Genomic DNA, 8,850 nt, shown 5'->3' with positions numbered 1-8,850 from the left:
AGAAATTTGATATGTGGTCAAGCTGGCTGAAAATTTTAACAAATTTATTTATAAATTTTTTTTAAAAAATGAGTCTAGGGCCGGCCCGGTGGTGCACTCGGTAGAGTGCGGCGCTTGGGAGTGCGGCGGCGCTCCCGCCGAGGGTTCGGATCCCATGTACAGACCGGTCCGCTCACTGGTTGAGCGCGGTGCGGGCGCGACACCGAGGGTTGCGATCCCGTTGCTGGTCACGGAAAAAGACAAAAAGGCAAAAAAAAAAAAAATGAGTCTAGGGGCCGACTTGTGGCTCACTCGGTAGAGTGTGGTGCCAATAACACGAAGGCCATGGGTTCGGATCCCATGTAGGGATGGCTGGTTGGCTCACTTGGGTGAACTGGCCATCCCTATATAGGATCTGAACCCATGGCCTTGGTGTTATCAGCACTGCACTCTCCTGAGTGAGCCACAGGCCGGTCCGCCTTATGGGTCATCTTTAAAAAAAAAAAAAAAAAAAGAGTCTAAATATAAAAAATACACTGGTACAAAAACTAGAATTTGGTTTTCTCTCTGTTAAAATAACAGTTTTCTTGAATTATTGATCTGCTGTTAATAAGAGATTGTAAAATGTTGTTAATTACCTTTTAAGTAATCTGCCTGGGAAACCAAAAATTTATCTTTTATTGGAATAATTTCCTGTGCTTTGTGCTAACCTTTATCATGTCTTTGATTACATAAGAGGATTTTAAAAGAGCTAACATTTTCTACATTTTTTTTTGCTCTCCTTTTTATTTTTGAGTTTCTACGTTTTTGATAACTTTACCTTCCTAAAATCAAATCCCAAATGAAATCTTCATGTTCTAGAAAGACCTTGAGATTTCCCAGAGGGTCCTTGGAAAAGCTCAAAGGTTTTGGTCTTTCACATTGGTAAAAAGAGAGATGTTAAAAATAATGCCGCTTAGAGAGCTGGCCAGTTAGCTTAGTTGGTTAGAGCACAGCCTTAGAATCACAGGTTCAAATCCCCATAAGGGCCAGCCACCAAAAAACAACTCAGTTTACTTGATATGTTCAATTGCAAGGGGAACATTGTCAAGTAAGAAAAGATAATTAACCTTCCCTATGTTATATAAAATGTTATCTCAGAACTTGTATGAAGTCCATAGAAATTTGTTAATACCCTTGTCGCTTAGAGAGCTGGCCAGTTAGCTTAGTTGGTTAGAGCACAGCCTTAGAATCACAGGTTCAGATCCCCATAAGGGCCAGCCACCAAAAAATAACTCAGTTTACTTGATATGTTCAATTGCAAGGGGAACATTGTCAAGTAAGAAAAGATAATTAGCCTTCCCTATGTTATATAAAATGTTATCTCAGAACTTGTATGAAGTCCATAGAAATTTGTTAATACCCTTGCTGTCCACAATATGTTCTAGTATAATGTTATCAGTCATATTTCTAGTTATTATATAAAATGTTGTACACCAAAGAAATAATCAAATTCACTCGTCAATTTAACTATAATAAACTCTTATCAGATCTTTAACCATTTTAAGTCTTTTTTTTTTTCCATCCATAGATATTGTTTTACTCTGATTCTTCTTTGAAAACATTTGTAATCAGCCTGAATCAGGCCAGAATGCTTCATGACAACATTGTTTAAATAAATTTGAGACCATGCCAATGACTAAGTAAGGATTTCCAGAACTCTAGTGGAGAAGCTGACATTCATGAAACTGCTAAGCCAAGATGAAGTTGAACAATAATTCTTTTTAAATTATTATTTTTTAAAATTTTAATTAATTTTTTTCATCGTACACGTTTATGGGGTACCGTTTGTGGTTTCAGTACACACACATATTGTATAATGATCTAGTCAGAATAGTTAGCCTATCTGTCACCTAAACATTTGTCATTTCTTTGTGGTTGTAACGTTCAAGTTCCTCTTTTCTGGCTATCTTGAAATAAACAGTACACTATTATTAGCCGTTGTCACCCTAGAGCACCAGAGCCATATTCTTCCTGTCTAACTGTAACTTTGTAACTTTGTACGAGTCACCAACCTTTCCCTGCCTCCTAGAACAAGAATTAATTACATGGGACTGAATGAACTGATAAAAGTTAATTATGATTATTGTCTTGGAACATTGCTGGTTCCTTAATATTTTTTCCCCAGATACAAGGAGCCTTTTTCTTGCTTCTCTTATGCTATCTATAACTCACAACAATTTAGAAGATTATACTTTTGTAAACAGAAATAAAACCTTTATCTATTTTCCCTACCTGATCACTCCAGAATTCAGAAACCATTGAGTGTTCTTGTTTTACTTTATTTTATTTATTTATTTTTAATTGAAACATAATTGATTGTACATATCTGTGGGGTGCCACTTTGAGTATCAACACCTGTATGCAATACGTGATGCTCAAATCAGGATAATTAGTATGTTCAATATTATACAATATAATCATTTTTTCGTGAACTTTTACTTATTTCTTGCTAACCACCCCCCTCTCCCCTTTTTTCACCTCTGGTATCCTCAGTTCTGTTTTCTCCTTTTGAAAGTTCAATGTATTTTTTGTGATTGTTTCTTTCTTTCTTCCTTCCTTATTATTTGTTTATTTTTTTAGCTCCCACTTATGAGTGAGGACCTGTGGTATTTCTCTTTCTGTGCCTGGCTTTTTATTTTTTTGTTGGCTGGCTGGTAAGGGGATTGAGTGTTCTTATTCTCATGGTAACATAGTTATTTCATATAAATAGTTATTTCATAGTTAGAAATTCAGTAAGAATCTATTCTCCTTGTATAAGGACACAATTAGAAACTTTGTTTATATTACCAGCGCTTTTACTGGAATGTCATATTTGAGAGTGATGTGCATAAAATCTGATCTAAGGAACTAAGGCTGGCTTTATGGAGCTTATGCTTACAAAGCCCTTTGGGAAACACTGGCCTGGCACCTGGCTTACAGGGTTCCCAGCCTTACAGGTGAGTATGGAAGGTCACTTCCTCGCCAACCCAGGAATCTTGAGGAACCTCCAGAAGAGAGGAATATTTGGGGAACCTCCAGAAGAGAGGAATTCACACAAATTTGTAGGTGCTGGAGGCAAAGTTTGGTGGTGAGTTCTTGGCTCAGCTTGCTAGACTTGAGAAGCTTTTTTAAAAATCCAGTATGAGATTCCTCATGAAAAGTTCCAGCAAACTCAAAAAGTTCCATGTGGTCAACTGCCATTCTTGCTGCACTACGTGAGTAACCAGGCCAAACCTCATGCGACCTGACTCATTTTGTAAATACAAATCAAAGAGGGGGGGATTGTAGAAAGAGATATTAGTTTTGATGGAAAACTATAGTGCACTCTTGTGGTTTATCAACTCTCCTAGTTTCTGCCAGTATCTTTTATAATTCTCCAAACTAACATTTCAATTTTTCTCCCACCCTCCTGACTTGGTATCACTGAGAGTTAAAACTGTGCTTTTCCCAAAGCCCTGCAAGCGGAAGACAACTTGATATAAACTTGAGAGAAATCAGCTCAACAGATTGTGTGTGGACGCTGGTGCCCTCTGCTGTGTGGGCCACTCAGCTGGAACACCTGATGCCACCACCGAAGACAGCCACACTGCAAACCGAGGAGTTCATCTGATTGCCACCACCTTCTTGCTCTACGACTAAAGATGCTTTGAGCCCAACATCTGGAAATCTTTTTGACTGGCTGCTCTCTGGACTCAGAAACTGGGTTTCCAACTTTAATCTTTGTTTTTCTTTTATTTTCATAGAAGTTCCCTTCATGAAATGCCTGACAGCTCAAATCATCCAATAAATATCCTCTACTACCAAGTCCCAACATATGGTTCAACTTGTCCTTAATGAACAAAAGGTGACTGCCTTGGATTGGGTGTCCCCCAAAAACTTGACCCCTAATGTGACTGTTAAGAGGCTGGGAAATCTTACTATGGTGATTGAAAGGTGGGGCCTTGAAGAGGTGATCAGACTGCAGAACCGTGCCATAGTGAATAGATTAAAACTGGTGGTCATGAGTGTGGTTTGGAGGGCTTTAAAGAGAGTGAATGAGGAGGTGGTAGTCTCTCTCTCCCTACTCGGTCATTTTCACAATGTGATGCCCTGCCATCACTGAAGTCACCATCAAAGAAGGCCTTCACCAGATGTGTTCCCTGGACTTTGGACTTCCCAGCCTCAGAAACCATAAGCGATAAATTTTGTTTTATTACAAATTACTCAGTTCTGTGTATTTTGTTATAAGCAACAGAAATGGACTAATACAGCAACCAAACGAGAAATTGGGCTTATATCATTCAAAGGAAAGAAGAGTGTCTGTCCTTTGCCCCTAGGACCAGGAACCCAAGGAGGGTATTTCCTTTCACTGCTGCTGTTCTACGTTGTACTAACAGTTCTAGTCAGTGAGACTAGACAAGAAGAAGAAACAAAAGGCCTCCAAATTGGCTACAAAGAGGTATAACTATATTTGTGGATAACACAATCCTATATTTAGAAAATCCCCCCAGATACTCCAGAATGCTGTCAGAGTAGTATTTGTTAAAACAGCCCTAGGAAAGTATCACAGTCATATTCTGATGTCCTTGGTGGGCATGAATTTGTGGGGACACTATGCAATCCACTACAATAAGCTTTCAGATTTCTTTACCAACATTAATTATTCCAATTCTAATTTGAAGAGCATTTTCCCCAGACACATGAGCTGGAAATAAAATAAGCTGCAGGCTTGCTTTTGTCCCAAACACAACTTCAACCCCCCTTTTTATCATGTAGCTCCTTTTGGTGTTCTGCCCCGCACACCCCCTCCTGCAAGTCTGTCTCCACTGGCACAGAACCCCCTCCCACGCCAGCTCAGCCAGAGCGATTCCTGTTCTTTTCCCCTGGGCCCTCTTGGGACTGCCGGGTAGAGTTTGGTCTGAAGTTTCCAGAGCCTTTCCCCTCATCAGAGCGTCCCCGTTAGCTCCAGGCTGGCCACTGATTGCTTCTGGGTTGTGTCCTGGAGTTGTATGATTCCCACCCAAGACTTGAGGGAAAGGACTGTCACTATTGGTGGGGAAAGGAACTATTGCGGGAGCAGGGAAGTTGAAAATCAAATTGAAGCCTGGCCTTCCCTAATGGCGAGGTCAGAAAGAGTGGGCCAGTTTGGTGAGCGTCCTCTTCAGGACCAGGACCCATGCAGGGCTTCCCTGGGTCACCTTGTTAGAGTGAGCAGGACTGAAGCCATGTTGGGACCTAAAGCTGCCTGGGCTGTGGAGCAGGAGAGGATTTTAAAAAGGACCGTTTTTTTTCTCTCTGCTCTTTCTTCCCATCCCCTGACTTTCTTATCCCGCAGAGTTTCTTATCTCACTTGCTAAGTAGGAAACAAAGCCCAGAAGCTAATTAGTACTCTGCAAAGCTAACAACAGTTCTTTCTCTGAGACTTGCAGAGTTTTGAGAAATGATCAAGGCCAAATGACTGAAGCTGACCTCGGGCACCAGCCAAGTACACTGGCGCAAATCAAAACCTTGCAGGGCCCTGAGATAACAGCAAAGATGAGAACAGAAACCAGACGAGGCCTTGGCGGGACCTTGTACCTGACCCATAGAAGCGGACCTCTCGTAGCTCATGTCTCCTGCTCTCCTGCTTTTCACCTCCCACATTCCATTCCCTCAACCCCTCCTTTAAAAACCCCTCAGTAAACGTAAATCTTTGAGATGGGGTAGCCTACCATCTCCTTCAGCTGAATACATCTGCTTTTCTAACACCAACCGTTTGACTTCTGAGGTTTTTTTTCTTTCCTTTTCAAGGGGGCGGGCAGCCGGACCTGAGTCCGGTAACGACCTGATCTCTGAGATGTCCCTCTTGGGCTGGACCTGAGGAACAGCCTCACTCCCGCATACGCCCATATGCCGAGGCTCCCCGGGACAGGCAAATGCCTTCTTTGCAGCCTTGCTCTGAGAGCAGCTCCCTCCTCCCGCCAACAGGACATTTTATCTCTTTCCTCCACTCCAGCCCTTTGAATGTCCACCTCCAGCCTGTCCTCATGCATCCTTCCCCCTGGCCAGGCAGCTCTGAAGTCTGGAAGTAGGGGAGGAAGGACAGCCCTGGCCTGGGTCCCAGCTCCTCGCACCTCAAGGGTGGGCTCGGACCCCAAGGCAGGCAGGGCCTGGCTGTCAGGTACCTGAGCTGAGAGAAATCCAGTGCGAGCTTAACATTTCCTAATTCCCTGGGTGGTGGTGGTTATTTTTCTGATGGCTGGCTGGTACGGGGATTGAACCCCAGACCCTGGTGTTATAACTCTGCACTCTACCCAGCTGAGCTAACTGGCCAACCCAAGTTACTTTTCCTCCTTTTCATTTTACTTCATATGGAGTAAACTCTTAAAGAAAAAGAGTTTCTGGGCTTCCCTTCAGGGAAGGGAGGAGAAAATTATAACTTTCAGATTTGCTATAATGTTCTGCTAATTTTGGAAAAAAATGTATAAAATTACAGAGCTAAAAACATTGTTTCTGATGAATTCTGGTACAAAGCAGAATTATACTGTTAACATATTTAATTTTAAAACATAATTGGTGCTGATGACACCAAGGTCTGGGGTTCGATCCCTGTACTGGCCAGCCAAAAAAAAAAAAAAAAAGGGAACTGACTACCTGTTATATGATTCCATTTATGTGAATGTGAAATAAAAAGAAACATATGTTTGGTCTCTGTTCCAGTTTTCTGGCACACAACTCCTCAAACCCTTGGAATCTCCAAAGTGATAGTGTCTTTCTGTGTGCTAATGAGATGACTGGTATCTGGGGTTCCTGGAGAGCCTCAGCATGGGGGCTGGTTGCCAGGGGAACCACCTTGTGATTAGAGGGTTGGAACTTTCAACTCCACCCCCAAACCTCCAGGTACACGGAGGGGCTAAAGTTGAGTTGACCACCAGTGGCCAATAATTTAGTCAATCATACCTATGTAATGAATCCTCCATAAAAGTCCAGAAGGACAGTGTCCAGAGAGCTTCCAGGTTGGTGGACACGTGGAGGTGCTGGGAGGGGGAGACACTTGGAGAGGACATGGAAGCTCCATGCCCCTTCCCCGGACCTCGCCCTATGCCATCTCGTCCATCTGACTGTTCCCAAGTTGTATCCTTTATAATAAACCATAATCTTGTAAGAAAACTGTTTTCTTGAGTTCTATGAGCTATTCTAGCAAATTATTGAACCTGAGGAGCAGGTTGTGGGAACCTCTGGTTTGTAACTGGTCAGTTGAGGCACAAGTGAGAAACTGGGCTTGCAGCTGGCCTCATAAGTGGGGACAGTCATGTGGGACTGAGCCCCTAACCTGTGAGACCTCATGCTACCGCCAGATAGATAATGTCAGAATTGAGTTAAATTGTAGGACACCCAGCTGGTGTCTGCAGAAAATGGGAGAATTGAATTGTGGGGAATATCCCACATATGTGGTCTAGAAGTGTCTTGTGTTGAGTGTGAGTATAGAGAAAAACAGTTTGTTTTCCCTATACGATGAAATGTCCAGAATAGCCAAATCTGTGGAGACAAAAAAAAAGATCAGTTGTTGCTTTGGGCTGGGTGGAGGGGTGGAAAGATGAAGCTAAAGGGTATGGAGTGTCTTTTTTTTTTTTCTAAAAAAGATAACCGGTAAGGGGATCTTCACCCTTGGTTTGGTGTTGTCAGCACCACGCTCAGCCAGTGAGCTAACCAGCCATCCCTATATAGGGATCTGAACCCATGGCCCTGGTGTTAGCAGCACCACACTCTCCCAAGTGAGCCATGGGCCGGCCCTTAGAGTGTCTTTATGGAGGGATGAAAGTGTTCTGAAATTGTGTGCAGTGATGGTTTCACATATCTATGAGTGTAATAAAAATCACTGAGTTGTACACTTTAAACAGATGAATTGTATGGCATGTGAATTATATCTCAACAAAGTGATTTAAAAAAAAACATTAAGGATGCTCTCTTGGCTGCATCTGCTGCAAGAAGGAAGACTATCCTCAGCAACCCAACCAGAAAATGTTGACATCACCCTGAAAGGACACACAGGTATTGTGAAGGGCCCCAAAGGAATCCTCTGGAGGCATTTCATCCGTGTAGAACTCAGCCTCCTTGGAAAGAAAAGGAAGAGGCTCCAGGTTGACGACAGTGGTGAATAGGAAGGAACTGGCTGCAGTTCATGCTATTTGTGATCTGATATGGAGTGTGACCCAGCATGTCCCTCTGGGCTCTGTTACAGCATGAGATCTGTGCACACTTACTTCCCCAGTGACCCTGTGACTCAAGGAGCGGGTCTCTTGCTGAAATCCAAAATCTCTTGAGTGAAAAATCTACTACAGGATTTGTACAAGGCCAGGTGTTGCTTATTCAGTATCTCAAGCTCAGAAAGATATCAACATTAAAGTTTTATTCAATTCAGCTGCTTTGATTTAGCAGCAAGCCACGACAGTTAAAAATGAGGATATCAGAAGAATTTTGGATAGTATCTATGTCTCTGAGAAAGGAAAAGATCAGCAGGCTGATGAATAATATCTAAAAGTTGTCCAGCTACAGAAACAAGAATATTACAAATGATTCCTAAAACCTATCTGTGATATTTTAAAAATGCAGTAAAATGTGGGCCGGCCCAGTGGCGCACTCGGTAGAGTGCGGTGCTTGGGAGTGCAGCGGCGCTCCCGCTGAGGGTTCGGATCCCATAAAGAGACTGGTCCGCTCACTGGTTGAGCACGGTGTGGGCACAACACTGAGGGTTGCGATCCCGTTACCGGTCATGAAAAAAGACAAAAAGGAAAAAAAAAATGCAGTAAAATGTATCTCCTGGTGTTGACCAAAGTGTACCCAGTTTTGGTTAGATGGAAGAGCAGGTTTCTGCAATCTGCTGCACAATAT

The 8,850-nt window shown here is 42.6% G+C and overlaps 1 protein-coding gene and 1 pseudogene across 1 annotated transcript in view; both read left to right on the top strand.

Moving 5' to 3' along the window:
• ASL (argininosuccinate lyase) overlaps positions 1–4,435 on the top strand; it is a 66,455-nt gene extending 62,020 nt beyond the window's left edge. The window contains exons 19-20 of the mRNA XM_008585024.1: positions 3,454–3,844; positions 4,317–4,435. The gene's annotated coding sequence lies outside the window, so the exon portion shown is untranslated. The remainder of the gene's footprint in view (positions 1–3,453; positions 3,845–4,316) is intronic.
• Positions 4,436–7,919: 3,484 nt separating this feature from the next.
• Positions 7,920–8,490, top strand: LOC103600704 (annotated as a pseudogene).
• Positions 8,491–8,850: the final 360 nt, after the last annotated feature.

This window comes from Galeopterus variegatus, unplaced genomic scaffold (assembly GCF_000696425.1).
Source record: "Galeopterus variegatus unplaced genomic scaffold, G_variegatus-3.0.2 Scaffold3423, whole genome shotgun sequence".
Classification (NCBI taxonomy): Eukaryota; Metazoa; Chordata; class Mammalia; order Dermoptera; family Cynocephalidae; genus Galeopterus; species Galeopterus variegatus.
Note: the sequence above shows the minus strand (reverse complement) of the source record. Positions and strands in the feature narration are given on the sequence as shown.